General features: G+C 36.1%; 1 long non-coding RNA gene across 1 annotated transcript in view; it reads left to right on the forward strand.

The window, feature by feature from the left end:
* The first annotated feature begins 438 nt into the window (after window positions 1-438).
* The window catches only part of LOC307179401, an 83,402-nt gene continuing 63,483 nt past the window's right edge, over window positions 439-20,357 (forward strand). The window contains exons 1-2 of the long non-coding RNA XR_013825378.1: window positions 439-825; window positions 5,476-5,603. This is a non-coding gene — a long non-coding RNA (uncharacterized lncRNA). The remainder of the gene's footprint in view (window positions 826-5,475; window positions 5,604-20,357) is intronic.

The following is a 20,357-nucleotide window of genomic DNA, read 5'->3' on the forward strand; positions in this document are numbered from 1 at the left end:
GCTCTTCCTCTCCCGAGATACCGGCTGTTAACATATCAGTATTTATTTTCCAGCTTAGACCCTTTTTTCCCTGTACACACCTATTTCTGCATACAGTTTTTATGCAGAAAGAGAGTATAAACTCTTGTTTAATTCACTTCTGTACTTCCAGCTTCAGGAACATGATAGACACTGAAAATATCTGTTGAACAAATGAATTAAGAATTTCTGAAATTTGTCCTTCTCATTTAAAAATGCACCATGGACGGCCTTCCATATCATCCAGCTCATTCCTTCTATGGCTGCGTAGTATTCTATAGAACGTCTGCACGATTGTTCAACCACAACCCTATTGTCAGACGTGGGCTTACCCCTGCTTTCAGTATCGAAGCCCTTGCGCCTACCCCCTCCCACACTGACGTATTTCTCTAGGCAACTGCGGTAAACAGAGTAATGGCTTCCCAAAGATGCCGGCGTCCTAGTCCTCAGAGCCTGTGAATTTGTTTCCTTCCATGGCAAAAGGACTTGCAGGTGTGATTGAGCTGAGGCTCTCGAGACAGAGAAAGCCTTCTGGATTATCAGGTGTGTCCAATATAAGGCACTTTATAAGAAGGAGGCAGGAGGTTCAGGGTTGGTGGAGGAGTTGCGCGGAGGAATCCGGAGGAAAGCAGACGCTGTGCTGACAGAGCAGAGGTTGGGGTGACGCCATTGCTGGAAGGCGTCATAAGCCAAAGAACGCGGACAGCCTCCAGGAGCTGGAAAAGGCAAAGAAATGGACTCTCCTCTAGAGCCTCCAGAAGGAATGCAGCCCTGCCGGCCCATTTTGGACTTCTGACCTCCAGAACTGTGAGATAATCAATTTTTGGTTTTTTTTCCAATTTTTTTTATAGTGATAAAAATTTTATAGTGATAAAATTTACTGTCTTAACCATTTTTAAGTATACCGTTCAGTGGCATTAAATACATGCATAATGTTTCATCAACACCATCCATCTCCATAACTCTTTTCATCTCGTAAACAATTAAACAATAACTCGCCATTGCCCCCTCCCCTCTGCCCCGGCAACCAACCTTCTACTTTCTGTCTCTGATTTGGGCCACTCTAAATGTCTCATATAGTGGAATCATATGGTATTCGTCTTTTTGTGGCTGGCATATTTCACTTAGTATAATGTTCTTAAGATTCATCCATATTGTAGCATATGTCAGAATTTCCTTCTTTTTAAAGGATGAATAATACTCCATTTTATGGTGGTGGATTTCTAGGCTGAACTGAGACAGGCATTCTTAGCTGAGACGCCAAGAGGTGGTTAAAACAGTATGAGAACATCAAGGTAGCTGATTCCAAGCAGAAAAAACAGCTGACAGTGTAGCGATGTATTTGAATCTGCTGTAATTAAGATTTTCCACAGGCTGTGGGGTGGGTGAGAGACCTCATTGACAACTTTATCAAACTTGTGATGTTTAAATTCAACAAAACGTTTACATAACAGATTTCAGAAGGAAATTAAATCTGTTTTTGTTTCACTTTTCTATTTTTTAAAAATATAAATGGGCTAAATGAAAGCTGATTTGATTAGATGTAGAATACTAAAGTGTCTAAAGCCCGTGGAGACACAAACAGGTGTGAGAAGTTCCATGCTCTTAATGATCAAAAATGGGTGTGTAAATCCTAGAGAAGCTTTAATTAAACAGTTCAAAAAAGGTAGCTCCTTTCTACAGGTGTTTTGCAGATTTTGATAGTTGTAGATTCTATTTTGCTGTGTTGTAAAAAACATCCAAAAAACAAAAAAGCTAACTATTTTAAACCAGAAAATTTTGTTTACCCATTCATCTATCAATGACCACTTGGGTTACTTGTACGTTTTAGCCATTGTCAACAATGCTGCTATAAGCGTTGGAGTACTAATACCTCTTTAAGATCCTGCTCTCAGCTCTTTTGGGTATGCATCCAGAAGTGGAATTCCTGGATCATATGGTAATTCTATCTTACATTTTTTGAGGAACCTTCATACTGTTTTCAACAGCAGCTGTATCAGTTTTTTTTTTTTTTAATTTATTTTATTTTTGGCTGCGTTGGGTCTTCATTGCTGCACTCAGGCTTTCTCTAGTTGCGGTGAGCAGGGGCTATTCTTCCTTGCAGCGCATGGGCTTCTCATTGCGGTGGCTTCTGTTGTTCTAGAGCACGGGTACCAGGCATGTGGGCTTCAGTAGTTGTGGCACGCTGGTTCAGCAGTTGTGGATCGTGGGCTCTAGAGCGCAGGCTCAGTAGTTGTGGTGCACGGGCTTAGTTTCTCCACGGCATGTGGGATCTTCCCAGACCAGGGCTTGAACCTTTGTCCCCTGCACTGGCAGGCGGATTCTTAACCACTGCGCCACCAGGGAAGTCCCTGTACCAGTTTTTAATATTCACATCAGCAGTGCTCAAAGGTTCCAATTTCTCCACATCCTCACCAACACTTGTTTTCTGGGGTTTGTTTGTTGTATGTTTGTTTGTTTTTAGTAGTAGCCATTCTAATGTGTGTGAGGTGATATATCATTGTAGTTTTGATTAGAATGATTAGTGATACCGAGCATCTTTTCATGTGCTTATTGGCCATGTGTATATCCTCTTTGGAGAAATATCTATTCAAGTCCTTTGCCCATTTTTTTTTTTAATTTTTAAAATTTTTATACAATTTTAAAAGTTGTACTAGATTTATTGTTATTACAAAATATTGGCTATATTCCCTGTGTTGTACAATACATCCCTGTAGCCTATCTTACACCCAATAGTTTGTACCTCCCACTCGCCCACCCCTGTATTGCCACTTCCTTCTTCTCTCTCCCCGTTGGTAAACCACTGATTTGTTGTATTTTTTAAGATTCCACATATAAGTGATATCATACAGTGTTTTTCTTTCTCTAACTTATTTCACTTATAATGCCCTCCAGCTCCATCCATGTTGCTGCAAATGGCAAAATTTCGTTCTTTTATATGTTTGAGTAGTATTCCAGTGTGTGTGTGTGTGTGTGTGTGTGTGTGTGTATCACATCTTTATCCATTCATCTGTTGATGAACACTTCGGTTGCTTCCATATCTTGGCAATTGTAAATAATGCTACTGTGAACATTGGGGTGCATGTATCTTTCTGAATTAGTGTTTTTGGTTTTTGTTTTATATATATATATATACCCGGGAGTGGAATTGCTGGGTCATATGGTAGTTCTATTTTTAGTTTTGTGAGAAACCGCCATACTGTCTTCCATAGTGGCTGCACCAATTTACATTCCCCCCAACAGTGTACAGGGGTTCCCTTTTCTCCACATCCTTGCCAACATTTATAGTTCATGTTCTTTTTAATGATAGCCATCCTGACAGGTGTGAGGTGATAACTCATTGTGGTTTTGATTTGCATTTCCCTGATTAGTGATGTTGAGCATCTTTTCATGGGCCTGTTGGTCATATGCATTCCCTCTTTGGAAAAATGTCTACTCAGTTCTTCTGTGCATTTTTTAATTGGGTTGTTTGTTTTATCAATGTTGAGTTGTATGAGCTGTTTATATATATGATGGATATTAATCCTTTATCAGTCATATAATTTGCAAATATTTTCTCCCAATCAGTAGGTTGTCCTGTGGGGGGTTTTTTTGTTTTTTTTTTTTTTTGTGGTACGCGGGCCTCTCACTGTTGTGGCCTCTCCCATTGCGGAGCACAGGCTCCAGACGCGCAGGCTCAGTGGCCATGGCTCACGGACCGAGCCGCTCCACGTCATGTGGGATCTTCCCAGACGGGGGCACGAACCCGTGTCCCCTGCATCGGCAGGCGGACTCTCAACCACTGTGCCACCAGGGAAGCCCCAGGTTGTCTTGTTTTGTTGATGGTTTCCTTTGCTGTGCAAGAGCTTTTAAGTTGAATTAGGTCCCATTTGTTTATTTTTGCTTTTTACTTTAAACCCTTATATACATGATTAGCAAATATTTTCTTCCATTCTGCAGGTTACCTTTTTACCCTGTTGATATTATCTTTTGATGCACGAAATTTTTAATATTCTATCTTTTCTGTTTTGTTGCCTATACCTTTGGTGTCATGTTCAAGAAATCATTGCCAAATTCAGTGTCATGAAGCTTTTTTCCTGTTTTTTTCTATGGGTTGTATAGTTTTCGGTCTTACATTTAGGTCCTGATCCATTTTGAGTTAATTTTTATACTTGGCACTAGGTAAGGGTCCAGCTTCATTCTTTTGTGTGTGGATATCCAGTTTTCCCAGCACTATTTTTTAAAAGATTGCTGTTCCCCCATTGAATGGTCTTGGCACCCTTGTCAAAAATCACCTGACCATATATATGAAGGTTTATTTCTAGGCTCTCTATTTTATTTAATCAGTCTATCTTTCTGTCTTTATGCCAGTACCACACTGTTTCTAATACCATAGATTTGTAGTAAGTTTTGAAATCAGGAAGTGTGAGTACCCCAGCTTTGTTCTCCTTTTTCAAAATTGTTTTGGCTATATGGGGAGCCCTTGAGATCTCATATGAATTTTAAAATGAGATTTTCTATTTTAAAATCCCAATTATGTTTTTTGAAGGTAGAGATTGCATCGAATCTGTAGATAACATTGGGTAGTATTGACATCTTAACAATATTAAGTATTCCAGTCCATGAACATCAGATGTGTTTCCATTTATTTATGTCTCCTTTAATTTCTTTCAGCAATGTTTGTAGTTTTCATTGTACAAGTCTTTCACCTCCTTGGTTAAGTTAATTCCTAGGTATTTTATTTTTGATGCTATTATAAATGGAATTTTTGTAATTTCCTTATCAGATTGTTCATTGTTAGTGTATAGAAATGCAACTGGTTTTTGTGTGTTGACTTTGTATCCTGCTATGTTGCTGAATTCATTTATTAGCTCTAATAGTTTTGGTTTTGTGTTGTGGAGTCTTTAGGGTTTTCTACCTAGAAGAGCATATCATCTGCAGAGATCATTTTTCCTTTCCATTTTTGATGCCCTGTATTTCTTTTTCTTGCCTGATACTTCTGGCTAGAACTTCCAGTACTATGTTGATTAGAAGTGGCGAAAGTGGGCATCCTTGTCTTGTTCGTGCTCTGAGAGGAAAAACCTTCAGTATTTCACCATTGAGCATGATGTTTGTTGTGGGTTTCTCCACACATACGACTTTTATTATGTTGAAGTACTTTCCTTCTTTTCCTAGTTTGAGTGTTTTTCTTACCATGAAAAGGTGTTGAATTTTGTCAAATTCTTTAGCAGCAATTTAGATGATCATATTTTCTTTCCCCTTCACTCTGTTAATGTGGTATACTACATTGATCAATTTAATGTTGAACTATCCTTGTATTTCATGAATAAATCCCACTTGGTCAGGGTGCATAATCCTTTTAATATGCTGCTGAATTCAGTTTTCTAGAATTTTGTTGAGGATTTTCCCATCAATGTTCATAAAGGAAATTGGTGTGGTAGTTTTTTGTTTTGAGTTTTCTTGTTTATTTGCTTGTAGTGACCATAAGCCAAAGAACATGGACAGCCTCCAGGAGCTGGAAAAGGCAAAGAAATGGACTCTCCTCTAGAGCCTCCAGAAGGAATGCAGCCCTGCCGGCCCATTTTGGACTTCTGACCTCCAGAACTGTGAGATAATCAATTTTTGTTTTTTTTTTCCAATTTTTTTATAGTGATGAAATTTACTGTCTTAACCATTTTTAAGTATACCGTTCAGTGGCATTAAATACATACATAATGTTTCATCAACACCATCCATCTCCATAACTCTTTTCATCTTGTAAAACAGAAATTCTGTACCAATTAAACAATAACTCGCCATTGCCCGCCCCCCTCTGCCCTGGCAACCAACCTTCTACTTTCTGTCTCTATGATTTGGACTAGTCTAAATATCTCATATAGTGGAATCATATGGTATTCATCTTTTCGTGGCTGGCATATTTCACTTAGTGTAATGTTATCAAGATTAATCCATGTTGTAGCATATGTCAGAATTTCGTTCTTTTTTTAAGGCTGAATAATACTCCATTGTATGGTAGTAGATTTCTAGGCAGAACTGAGACAGGCATTCTTAGCTGAGAGGCCAAGAGATGGCTAAAACAGCATTAGAACATCAAGGTAGGTGATTGCAAGCAGAAAAACCTTCTGAGAATGTAGCGATGTATTTGAACCTGCTGAAAATGTAATTAAGATTATCCATAGATGGGGGGAAAGTTCCCTTGACAATTATATCAAACTTGTGATGTTTAAATTCAAAAAAACGGCTACACAACAGATTTCAGAAAGAAATAAAGTCTGTTTTAGTTTTGCTCTTCTGTTTTTTTAAAAATATAAATGGGTTAAGTCAAAGCTGATTTGAGTAGATGTAGAATACTAATGTGTGTAAATATATCTGGGACTAAACTAACCATTGGAGACACAAACAGGCAGGAGAAGTTCTGTGCTCTTGATGATCAAAAACTGGTGTGTTAAATCATAGAGAAGCTTCAGAGTAGAGTTTTAGGTCTTATATTTAGGCCCTGATCCATTTTGAGTTAATTGTTGCACTTGCTATTAGGTAAGGGTCCAGCTTCATTCTTTTACATGTGGATATCCAGTTTTCCTGGCAACATTTTTTTAAAAGACTTTTGTTCCCCCATTGAATGGTCTTGGCACGCTTGTCAAAAATCGCTTGACCATATATATGAAGGTTTATTCTAGGCTCTCATTTAATTTGTATATATATATATATGTCTTTATGCTAGTACAACACTGTTTTGATTATTGTAGCTTTGTAGTAAAAGTCTTGAAATCAGGAGGTGTGAGTCCCCCAGCTTTGTTCTCCTTTTTCAAGATTATTTTGGCTATATGGGGATCCCTTGAGATTTCATATGAATTTTAGAATTGGATTTTCGACATCAGAATCCCAATGATATTTTTTTTGAAGATAGAGATTGCAGTGAATCTGTAGATAACATTTGGTGGTATTGACATCTTGAATATATGAAGTATTCCAATCCATGAACATAGGATGTTTCTATTTATTTATGTCTCCTTTAATTTCTTTCAGCAATGTTTGTAGTTTTCACTGTACAAGTCTTTCACCTCCTTGGTTAAGTTAATTCCTAGGTATTTTATTTTTGATTCTAATGTAAATAGAATTTTCATAATTTCCTTTTCAGATTGTTCATTGTTAGTATATAAAAATGCAACTGGTTTTTGTGTGTTAACTTTTCACCTCCTACCTAGCTGAATTCATTTATTAGCTCTGACCATTTTGGTTTTGGGTTGCAGAGCACTTAGGGTTTTCTACATGGAAGATTATATCATCTGCAGAGATAATTTTACTTCTTCTTTTCCAATTTTGACGCTGTGTTTCTTTTTTTTTTTTTTTTTTTGTGGTTCGTGGGCCTCTCACTGTTGTGGCCTCTCCCGTTGCAGAGCACAGGCTCCAGATGCGCAGGCTCAGCCGCCATGGCTCACAGGCCCAGCCGCTCCACGACATGTGGGATCCTCCTGGACCAGGGCACGAACCCATGTCCCCTGCATTGGCAGGCAGACTCTCAACCACTGCGCCACCAGGGAAGCCCCCTGCATTTCTTTTTCTGACTAGAACTTCCACTACTGTGTTGATTACAATTGGAAAAAGTGGGCAACCTTGTCTTGTTCCTGATCTTGAAGGAAAAGCTTTCAGTATTTCACCATTGAGTGTAATGTTTGCTGTGGGTTTTTCCACACATATGGATTTTATTATGTTGAGGTACTTTTCTTCTTTTCCTAGTTTTTTTTTTTTTATGAAAAGGCGTTGAATTTTGTCAAATGCTTCTTCATGAGCGATTGATGACTGTGTTTGTGTTTTCCATATTGTTGTGTTAATGCAGTGTATTTCAGTTGATCAATTTTATGTTGAACCATCCTTGCATTTCAGGAATAAATCCCACCTAGGGTGTATCCTTTTAATATGCTGGTGAATTCAGTTTTCTACTATTTTGTTAAGGATTTTCCCATAAATGTTCATAAGGGAAATTGGTCTGGTGGTTTTTTGTTTTGAGTTTGTTTCTTTGTTTTTGCTTGCAGTGTCTCTGACTTCAGTATCAGAGTACTGTTGGCCTCATAGAATGACTTAGGAAGTGGTCCCTCCTCCTCAATTATTTGGAAAAATTCTCTAAATATTTGGTAGAATTCACCAGTGAAGCCATGAAATCTGGAGCTTTTCTTTGTTGGAAGATTTTTGATTACTGACTCAGTCTCCTTACTAGTAATAGATCTATTCAGATTTTCTGTTTCTTCCTGATTTAGTCTTGGTAAGTTTTTGTGTTTGTAGGAGTTTGTCCATTTCATGTAGGTCATCCTATTTGTTGGCATACAATTGTTCATAGTATAATTATTCTCTTGATTTCTGTAGGATTGATAGTAATGTCCCCACTTTCATTTTAGTAATTTGAGTCTTTTTTTTTTCATTCCATCTAACTAAAGTTTTTGTCAATTTTGTTGATATTTTCAAAGAATCAGGTTTTAATCTCATTATTTTTGTCTATTTTTCTATTCTCTAATCTTTAATTCCTTCCTTCTTTTAGCTTTGGGTTTCATTTGTTCTGTTTCAAGTTTCTTAAGTTGTAAATTAGTTTCTTGATTTGAGATCTGTTTTTTTAATGTGTTTGTAGCTATACATTTCCCCCTTGGGACTGCTTTTGCTGCATTATAGCTTTGGTATGTTGTTTTGGTTTTCATTCAGACTTAGGAGTTTCTAATTTACCTTGTGATATCTTCTTTGATCCATTGGTTGTTTAAGAGTGTGTTGTTAAATTTCAGCATTTGTGAATTTTCCAGTTTTTCTTCTGTTACTGATTTTTAACTTTATTCCACTGTGGTTAGAGAAAAGACTTTGCATGATAATTATCTTTGTGGCCTAATGTATGTATGGTCTAACCTGGAAAATATCCCTGTGCACATGAGAAGAATGTGTAGGCTATTGTTGGTGGGTAGAGTGTGCTATGTCCATTATATATAGTTGGTTTATTGTATCTATTTCCTTACTTCTGTCTGCTTGCTCTATCCATTATTTCTCTCTTCAATTCTGTCAGGTTTTGCTTCATTTATTTTGATTGTCTGTTACTAGAAATGTAAATGTAACGGTTACAGCAAGAAGGTACGTCAAACTTCTATTAATATATAATGTCCTACTTTGTCTCTTGTAAAATTTTTTCATTTAAAGTCTATTTTTTCTGATGTTAGTATAACAACACCTGCTGTCTTTTGGTTACTATTTGCATGGAATATCTCTTCTCCATTCTTTCACTTTCAATCTATTAGTGCATTTTGATCTAAAGTGAGCCTCTTGTGGAGAGAACAGCATATAGTTAGATCATGTGTTTTCATCCATTTTGACAATCTTTTGATTGGAGAGTTTAATTCATTTACATTTAAGCATGATTACTGGTAAGGAGGGACTTCTATCATCTTGTTTTCTATATGTTTTATAGCTTCGTTTTTCACTTCTTGCATTACTGTCTTCCTTAGTGTTCAGGTGATCAGCTGATTTTTTTTTTTTTTTTGGTACTGAAATGTTTAAATTCCTTTCTCATTCCCTTTTGTTTATATTCTATAAGTTATTTTCTTTGTGGATACCTTGGAGGTTACATTTAGCATAATCTAATTTGAATTTATACCAGCTTAACTTCAACCAGCTCAAGTTCAATATTATACAAGAACTTTGCTCTTTACAGCTCCATGCCCACCCCTTGCTCTTGATATTACAGAATTATACCTTTATACATTGTGTGCCCAAAAATAATATAAAATAATAATTGTTTTAATGCATTAGTCTCTTAAATCACTTAGAATACGAAGTGGAGTTACAAGCCATTGTTACAATAATATTAGCTTTTATAATTGCCTATGTATTTATCTGTATTGGGGTCTTTGTTTCTTCATATGGCCTCAAGTTACTGTCTAGTGTCATTTTATTTCACCCTACAGGACTCCCTTGAGCATTTCTTGCAAGACATATCTAGTAGTAACAAACTCCCTCTGCTTTTATCTGGCAATATCTTAATTTCTCTCTCACTTGTGAAGGATAATTTTGCCAGATACAGGACTCTTAGTTAACAGGGTTTGGGTTTTTTTTGTTTTTCTTTTTTTTTTTCCTTTTAGCAATTTGAGTATATGAGCTCACTGCCTTCTGGCCTCCAAAGTTTCTGATGAGAAACCTGCTAATAATCTTATTGAGGATCCTTTGTATGTATTGAATAGTTTCTCTTATGCTGCTTTCAAGATCTCTTATCTTTGGCTTTTGATGGTTTTATTATGTGTCTTGGTGTGGATCTCTTTGAGTTCATTTCACTTGGAGTGTTTTTTCTTTTTTCCTTATTTCTTTTTCTTACTTTTGTGGGTATCATCTTCACATTCCCCCCACCTCATTCCAAAGTGCCAGTATCTCCTGGGGGGGAGCTTCTACACATGTCTAGTTACCCAGTTTCTGTAGGTGCAGCCAAGGGACATTTCTCGGTCATCTGGCCTGGAGGCTGGGGGCCTTGCATTCCTGGGTCCCTTGGGGCTGTAACAATCAGAAAGAGAGAGTCTGGGCAGACTGTCACCCCCAGGGCACTGCACAGATAGCAGAATGAAACACAGCTCCCGTCTTTCTAAGAAACAGGTCCATTTGCTTGTCCAGGAGCTTCGGCTTAAAGGGCAATCTTCTGGTTTGGCACATTTCAAGGGGCCTGTGGAGCTGCTCCCAGGGCACAATCTTTGAGTTCCCCCTCTGCCTAGCTGTAACTCACCAATAATATGTATATCCACCATTTTACTGCAAAAGTGCTAACATCTGTAATAGTAGTCAAATAATCATAGTAATTCTCAAAATAAGTTATATGAAACATATACATATTGCTTGTTGTTTAACCTAAAACAATTGAAAATATTCATAACACCTAAAAAGATGAAATGGATAAACATCATTGAATGAATATGCTTATTCTGTCAAATATTACTGAGAGTCCTAAAATAATACATGTCCCTCGAATCACTAAAAGGGAGAATTTGATATACATTGATAATGGAACATTTTCTTAAAACATTCAGCCAATAATTTAATCAAAACATGTGTTCATTATTTTATATATGTCAGGGCATTTTCTAGGATTAGTAGTCCATGAAACATACTTTAGAAAACAAAGTAACATTTTATAAGTGCACACATTCTTTTTATGCCTGCTGAGTATTATGGTAATAAAAGTTACTTTTTCATGTATAGATAGGAACTTGTACATCAACTTAAAAGCTACATCCTTATCCTCATAGCATGATTTTCCCCTCCCCAGGATCCAACAAAGATCCTTGCATACAGTAAGAGCTCAGTAAATATTTCCTTCCATGGGATGACCCAATTCTATTCCTAATCATGTCTGGTTTGCTGTAAAGTCAGCATTGAAAACTAATAAAATGATTCAGGAGACACAGCATTCTTAAGAAATGTGTTTCTCCTTCCAACTCTTCATGTAGTTTCTTATATATCTGATAACTGGTAAAAGTGGAGACTGCGAAACTGCAAGGAAATGAGTCTTCTCACGGCATTGCTGATACTGCATAATAATCTCATGAAAGATTTAAATAAATACATGATTTAAATAAGCCCTATGATTTAAATACGTATATCAGAAAAGACGCATGATAACATGCCATAAAATATTTGCATCATGAATCAGAATTTATGGTGATCTTGAGTGGTAACTCAGTGAAAACAATGTGCTAAAGTGCTATTCTATAAATGCAGCCTCGCATTGACTTATAATGCCTTTTTATTCTGGCTTCCTTTCTTTATATATCTATAATTTATACTTTACATAAATGAACTGAGACACATTCTAGTAAGCACGAATCAACATTGCCCCTACTTCCCAGATCACTGTACCTTTTAACCCATTGCAAACTTTAATATGTAAAACCAAACCTAACAGAACCAAATGTGTTCCTCTTTAAAGGATTTAATTATTTCAGCAATATGGTATTTATTTGTCCCAGTAACCATTGAGAGATAATAGATATTTCTTGCTCATATAGCATGAACAACACTGAACAAATGACATTTAGAAAATAATTAACATCATTTCTACAGTTAATATCTTTTCACATATCATGAGGATCATGCCTCTTGATCTGCCCTCATGATGTGTGACATCATTATTTTATAACAGATGTACCATTGCTTCACAACTGTGCTCTGTTATCCCACTTTTACAGTTCATATTATGTGTATCACAAATGCAGAGGCATGAGACAGGGTTACAGAAACAGCTACTTATGACAGTCTACCATGGAGGTAAATCCAAGAATGCTGTTATGACCAGGAATCAGATTAATTTACCCATGATGCTTGATAAATACTTTAAAACAAACAATATCACCCCCCAAAAAACGTCATTTCCATTGGTCTCTCTATGTTGACACTAACACCACCTTTTTTTGACTGTCGCTTTATATCATGGCTTCACTTTATATCAAGTCCCCCAAATGTGGTGTTCTTGTTCAAAGTTCAGTTGGATATTCTAGGTTCTTTGTATTTCCATATGCATTTTAGAATCAGTTTTTCATTTTCTTCAAAAAACATTGTTGAGATTTTGATTAAGATTGTGTTGACTGCTTAATGAATTAAGGACGGTTGACATAAATATTGAGTCTTCTGATCTGTGAACATGGTATATCTCTGCATTAATTGTTTTTTTCTAAAAATGCTTTGTAGTTTTCAATATAGTTGAATTGCACATGGTTTGTCAGTTTTATTGCTAAATGTTTCATATATTTGACATAATTGCAAAGGTTATTTTTATTTTAAATTTCTGATATTTCTTTACCAGTATAAGGATATACAATTGATTTCTGTATATTTCTCTTTTGTATTATAATGTAGCTAAATTCACTTATTCGTCCCAGAACTTGCTTTTAGAGATTCCTTAGGAATTGCTTTTTACAAGATTATGCTTTCCGCTAATAAAACAGTTATATTTCTTACCTTAGAGTCTTGATAATTTTCATTTCTTTTTTCATATCGTATTTCACTGACTAGAATCTGAGTACAGTGTTGAAAAGAATTGGTGAGAGAGTTCAATCTTGTTTCATTGCTGATCTTAGGAGCAAAGTATTCAGCCCTTAACTATTAATGTATGATGTTGTTATCTGTAGGTAGTTTTCAGAAGGTACTTTTTATTTTCTTTTAGTATTTGATTTAGGGTTTGTAACATAGTTATTTAAATGATTAGAATCTACCTTTCAGTCAAAGTATACCAATTCATAGCCAGTACAAAGACCTTATAAGAATGTATCTATTTCTCTGCAACCCCTTGCCAAGTTTTGTGCTGTGTATCATACATGTCATTATATGTTAACAAACCACAATGTGGTGTTACTAGTTTTGCTTTGTAGAGTTAATTATCTTTTACATAAATTTAAATAGTCTTAGCATTTACCCATTTTGGTTACCATTTCTATGCTCTTTATTCATTAGCTTGTATCCAGATTTCCATCTGATATGTTCTCCTTCTTGTAGGATTTAGTTTATCTTTTGTTGTAGTGCAGATCTGCTTGTAGTAAATTCTTTTAATTTCTATAGGTCTAAACTATTTTATCTTCATTTAAAAAATTTTTTTCTCTGGCTGTAGAATTCTAGGCTGGCAGGTGGTGTTTACGTGTGGGTTTTCCTTCAGCACTTTAAACATGTTGCTTCTTCCATCCCTTTCTTTTTTATTCTCGCATTGTTCCTGAAAGTAGTATGCCATTTTTCTTATCTTTGTTCCTCTCTTTACTGTGGTTGCTTTTATAAGATTTTTTCTTTACACTGGTGTTAAGCAACATGCTTACAATTTGTTTTTGTGTAGTTTTCTTCATGTCTCTTTGTTCATCGAGTGTCTTTAATCTGTAGTTTTATGGTTTTCATCAGCCATTATTTCTGCAAATATTTTTGTTTCCCTTTCCTTTTCTTTAGCAATACTAATTGCACATATAATAGGCCATTGAGGTTAATTCACAGTTCACTGATGCCCTGTTCATTTTTGTCCATTTTTATTTTTGGTGTACCATTTTAGATAATTTCTATTATTATGCCTTCAATTTCAGTAATCCTTTTTCTGCAGTGTCTCATCTGCCCTTAAACCACTCCTTGTATTTTCATCTTGGATTTAAAATTTTCATCTTTAGAGGTTTTGTTGGGTCATTTTATCTTTTATGTTTCCACATACCATTTCAATATTTCTTCTACTTTCATAAACATATGAAATATAGTTCTGTTAGTTGGTTTAATGTCTTTGTCTACTGAATGTATAACCTGTCATTTTGGGTCAGTTTTAATTGATTAAATTTTCTCCTCTTCAAGAGTTACAGTTGCTTGGATATTTTGCATACCTGGAAGTTTTCGTCAGATTCCAGACACTACAAATTTTACCTTTCGGGTATGGTGGATATTTTAAAATTTCTAAAAATATTATTTTCTTTTTATCTGGGATGTAGTTAAGATACATGAAAACAGTTTTATCCTATTAGGAACTGCTTGTAAACTTTATTGAGACTAGAATAGCATTTAATCTAGGATTAATTTTGCCTCATTTCTGAGCCAAAACCCTTCTGAGTGTGTTCCCTGATGCATCACACTTACGAGGGATTCCACTCTGCCTTGTAGGAACAGGAGATATTTCCAGCTAGATGTGAGCATCGAGGATTTTTTTTTTCTCTAATACTTTCAGGTTATTCTTCTCCTGGCCCTAGGCAATTTCTACACGTGCATTTATTGCTCAATTTCCAGTAAGACTTGAAGAAGACCCTCTGCAAATATCCACCATTCTCTCTAAGTGCATCTTTTACTCCTCCAGTGTTCTTTTCTGAAAATTCTAGTCACTCTGGCCTCCCTAGATTTTCTGCTCCATCTGTTCATATCAGGGATTTCTCTAGGTTCTTCCTGGTTTCTCCTTCTCTGACACATGGCCTGGAAGCTCACTTCAGTCTGTAAACTGAGGCCAGTGCAAGGCTTAGTTTGTTTCCTGATTCTCAGGGAACACTACACTATCATTCATTGCCTAAAGGCCAATATACATATTTTAATATGCTTTTATTACTGACTAATGTTTAATATTAAGCAAATTCTAGCCCCCAGATATTTTCAGCAGTATTGTGAAATTCCTTTGCATCAGCTATTAAAAGATGATATTGAACAAGTTTCAAAAGAGAATACTTGTTAAAAATACTGTTTATTTCCAAACAGCCTATTAGACCATGGGCTATTACTACATATTCATGAGACATTTAACATTATATTTCTACTACAGCATTATAAATTAATCTTTTCAACGATATTGAGGTATAATTGACAAAAATTGTATACATTTAAGATATACAGTGTGATGTTTTGATATAGGTACACATTGTGAAATGATCACCATAATCAAACTAACTAGCATGTTTATCTCCAGCCTTTTGATGTGCAATTGTTTTATATAATATAGTTTTATATAAATTTATATAATTTTACTGTTTTTTTTTCAAGGAGGGGAATGGTAAATTGGATTCCTATAACTTTATCTTTTTCAGAAGAGAAGTACATATAGTTTCTACAGAAACAACAAAGGATTGTGATCCAATCTAACACTAGGATATTATCTAAAAAATATATATAACAATCTATATAAAGACCTGTGCAAGGTGAAGAAATACCAGAAAAAAAATGGCCCAAGGCAATGCCTTATATTTCATAATGACCTAAATAAAAATAAATCAAAATTAGAAAACTTATTAAATAAAATAATAGGAAATAGTAAGCCATGGAAAGAGAGCTGACAAAGTTCAGGAAAGATTAGAAAGAAAAGAAAAAAAAATTGGAAGTAAGGGCTAACCTAGAAGCCATGAATGTATAGATAGCAGAGAATCTCATAAAGAAAATAGGTAATGGAAAGGAGAAAAATGAAAACCATGGATGTAGGTGAAGAAAATGATAAAAAGAATTTGAAAAAAAAGGAATAGAGAAGAAAAGCAAAAATAATCAGGCACTTTACAGTAGCAGACACAGAAAAGAAAACCAAAACAATGGAACACACACAGATACACTCAGTGCTATTAAATTCAATAAAAATTTATTGAATTAGTTAATGCACAGAAGTAGATTATATCATACAAAGCAGTAAAGATCTAATATCACTACATAATATGATAATCATTCATAGTCAATTATACTGTAATAGTTTACTATTACATCTGTAACACATTACTACACATTAGTGACTTAAAAATTACAAATGTATTATTGTACAGATCTGTTAGGTCAGGAGTCCAGCATGGGCTGAAATCAAGAGTGTGTTCTTTCTGGAGTTTCTAGGAGATAATGTGTTTCCTGCCCCTTGGACTGTTGGCAGATTTCAGTTTCTTGCAGTTGTGTGACTGATACCCATGTTTTTTTCTTGGCTGTCAGCTAAGAACCATTCTCAGCTTCTAGCGGCCACTGTGTCACTTGACTCATAGCTCTTTTCCTCCCTCTTTCAAAGCCAGCAATAATGGGTAAAGTTCTTCTCAAGTCACATCCTCCTCTGACCCTTCTTCTTTTGTTAAATATCTCTCTGACCACAGCCACAGAAGTTTCTTAACTTTAAATTATTCATTTGATTAAATTTAGCCCATCATGATGATCAAGGATAATCTCCCCATCTCAAGGTCCATACTCTTAACTATATTTTCAAAGTCCTTTTCACCAACGTAATATATACACAGGTTTTAGGATTTAGGGAATGGATATCTTTGAGAGTCACCTTTCTGCCTACTCCATATTCCTATGAAAATTCCATAAATTTCTTCATGATAAGAATTGGATACACTTTACTCAACAAAACCCACAAAGTTACTTTTCCCTCCAGCACTGAAACAAAAAAACTTTTTTTTTTTTTTTAAAGAAGGAGTTAGGTGCTGGGTTTCATGAAAAACATACACTATATGTTTAAAGTGTTAAATCATGGTCATCAGAGTAAGGTGTAAATATTACGAGGGCTCTGGAATCCTGAGAAAAAGAGGAAACAGATCTAGAATCTTCTATATTAATTTCTTTCCAGTACATTAACTTGAATGTCACAAAGGTGAGTGAACAATTCTAATTGTTCTTTTTCTCATTTCCTTCTTCCATTCTTCTTTTTTTATCTGGATTTCTCCTTACTTCCATCTCTCCCTCTCCTTTTATCAGACATAAGATTAAGTAAATAAGTGAGATGTAGGTATGACACAATTTGATAAAAGTTTGGCAAACTGATATTCATCAAATGTACCCCTGAGGTCCCTAGAGTCACATCCGTCTTATGTAAGCCAGCAGTATCCTCCCCACTCTAAGCTCCTTTCTGACTGCTATTCACTTGAAAGGGCTTGAACAATTATTCTAATTGCTCCAAGTTTGGGAATGTGTAAACCATCAAGGTATATAATTCTGCAAGGGTAATATGATTAGCCCTGTTTCACAGGTGAAAATGCAGAGGTTCAGATAAATTTACCAAACAAACTGCAACGCTTAACTACTGAATGTCAGGAGTTGGGAATTTTTAATCAGCGCTTTCTAACCACAGCATGAAAAGTCTTCTCAGTAAAGCCTTTGCAAACCTTTGCAGGCATACTGGCAAGAATAGAAAAAGCACAGTGTATTCATTTTCTAGGACTGCTATAACAAAGCAGCACAAACTGGTGGTTTAAAACATCAGAAATGTATTCTCTCACCGTTCTGAAGGCTAGAAGTCTGAAATCAGGGTGTTGGCAGGGTTGATTGTGTGTGTGCGTGTGTGTGAAGTCTCAGTGGGAGAGTAGCTTCCATGTCTTCCTCATAGCTTCCGGTCATGGCCCTTGGCATTCCTTGACTTGTAAACGCATCACTCCAATCTCTGCCTCCATATTCACATGGCCTTCTCCCTGTGTCTCTACATGGGCTGAATTCTTATAAGGGCACGAGTCCTATTGGAATAGGGACCCACACTACTCTATAACTTCATCTTAACTTAAATAATTATATCTGCCCCAATTCTCTTTATGAAAAAGTTCACATTCTGAACTACTGGGAGTAAGGATGTCAACATATCTTTCTTAGGGGATGTAATTCAACTCAGACACATTTCTATCTGTATGTAAAAAGTGTTGCCCCAAAACCTTACAGGGTCAAACTGGAGGACAACACCTGAAATTAATTAATCTTTACGAAATGCAAGGTGAAATTAAATAGGTCCTTGGCTTCAGGAAGAAAAGGTTATTTTTGAACAGCAGTTCTTTAATGCAGTTCTTATATTTTATTAATAATTAATAAATGATTAATGCAGATTGCTTTCTTCCAAATAAATTATCAGAATGTGTTACAACAGTTGTGAATAAATCATGGGCTCTAGTTCATGAGTGGTCTGAACAAATGTCAGGAGTATAATACATTATATTTAAATATTATGTGCCTGAAATATGGGTGAGGACTCAATTGTCATATGTTAACACATTTCTATCAATGAGTTCTTAATTGTTGAAAACCAGAGTGTTCTGAAATGATTTTCTAGATGTTTATTCTTTAAAGCATGTACTGATACTGATTTAATTTCCTCTTTTCCTTTTAGTGGTATAAAATTGAATTGTTAAAAATATCATTTATAATAATAAGAGATAGTCTAAAACAGTGGCCCCCAACCTTTTTGGCGCCAGGGACCGGTTTCATGGAAGACAATTTTTCCACAGACTGGGGAGGGCGGGGGGATGGTTCGGGTGGAATGCGAGCATGCGGAGCGGCAGGTGAAGCTTCCCTCACTCACCCGCCACTCCCCTCCTGCTGTGCGGCCCAGTTCCTAACAGGCCACAGACCGGTACTGGTCTGCAGCCTGGGGGTTGGGGAGCCCTGGTCTAAAACGTCAGCACAGAGTAAAAATGTTATCATACTATATATTTTTTTCCTATTAAGAAATGGAATTGCTTATTCAAATGATTTTGAATCCTTCACTTAATGGAAATCGTTTTTACATGATAAGAACAAAGTAGCAGAATGATCAGCATGTAATTATCATTGTCGTCATCATCATCATCATCATGGATGCTATTTACTGAGTGCTGGCTTTGTGCCAGGCCTTGAGAACAGTGTTCTAAAAATGTCATTCCAACCTCAAAACAATCTTAGGAATGAGCTAGTATTATCCTTCCCATTTTACACATGAGAAAACTGAATTAGAGATGTTAAAAAATTAACTTTTCTAGGGACTTCCCTGGTGGTGCAGTGGTTAAGAATCCGCCTGCCAATGCAGGGGACACGGGTTTGAGCCCTGGTCCGGGAAGATCCCACATGCCGTGGAGCAACCAAGCCCGTGCACCACAACTACTGAGCCAGCATGCCACAACTACTGAAGCCTGCGTGCCTAGAGCCCGTGCTCCGCAACAAGAGAAGCCCACACACGGCAACGAACAGTAGCCCCCGCTCGTTGCAACTAGAGAAAGCCCACACACAGCAACGAAGACCCAGTGTGGCCAAATAATTATTTTTTTAAAAAATCTCTTCTATAAAAAAAAGTTAACTTTTCTAGACACAGTTATAGGTTACGAGGCAGGATGCAAACTCAAGTCTCAGGTCATACATGACACTCTTTTTTTTTTTCATACATGACACTCTTAATCTCTTCTATCCCAGGAGGAGCTAGGCTTCACAACAAAAAACTTGGAACGGTCCTGCTGTTTGAGCTTAGTAATTTATTCAAACTCTTGGGATGTGATATCCCTCGCTTATAATCGGAAGCTACTAAAAATAATGACATAGGGCATACAATCATCTCAGTGTTGTACACATATTAACCCATTTAACCTTCAAAACAACAATATGGGAGATTTCTTACTCTTCCTCCATGCATGAGAAAACTGAGACTAATATTTCGAAGGTTAAACAGTTAATAGTTGTACTAAAATGTGAAATTAATTTCTGGTTATAAAACCTCTGCTCCTAACAATTATACTCTACTACTGTATGTATGTATTAAAAGAGAAGATTCCCACTCTCGCCCAGTTCTTAGCACCCGTGACTCTCTGTTTTACATTTGTTATTTCTTTCTGACTATGGCTGAGTCTTTGCTCAACATCCCAAGAGCATTTTAAGGTGATTTGTCCTCCAAGATCTTGTTAAAATAAATAACTTCTGCCAAAAGGAAAGTACTATCCAAGCATTGGGAATAGTTCTGTAAGAATGTTCCTGAGTGCATGATGGTAAGTGAAACAAGTGTGCAGAAGCATGGCTAGCCCAGGTTCTCCAGGGTTACTCTGGCATACTCCTTTATTTCTTAATCTCTTATCATATTCTGCATCACTCACAGGCCCCAGTCTGGTTCAGCTTATTGATTGCCAAATACATGCTTTTTGTCCTAATCTTGTGTCTTCAGTATCTTGGCC

Source organism: Stenella coeruleoalba, assembly GCF_951394435.1.
Source record: "Stenella coeruleoalba genome assembly, chromosome: 20".
NCBI classification, from domain to species: Eukaryota; Metazoa; Chordata; class Mammalia; order Artiodactyla; family Delphinidae; genus Stenella; species Stenella coeruleoalba.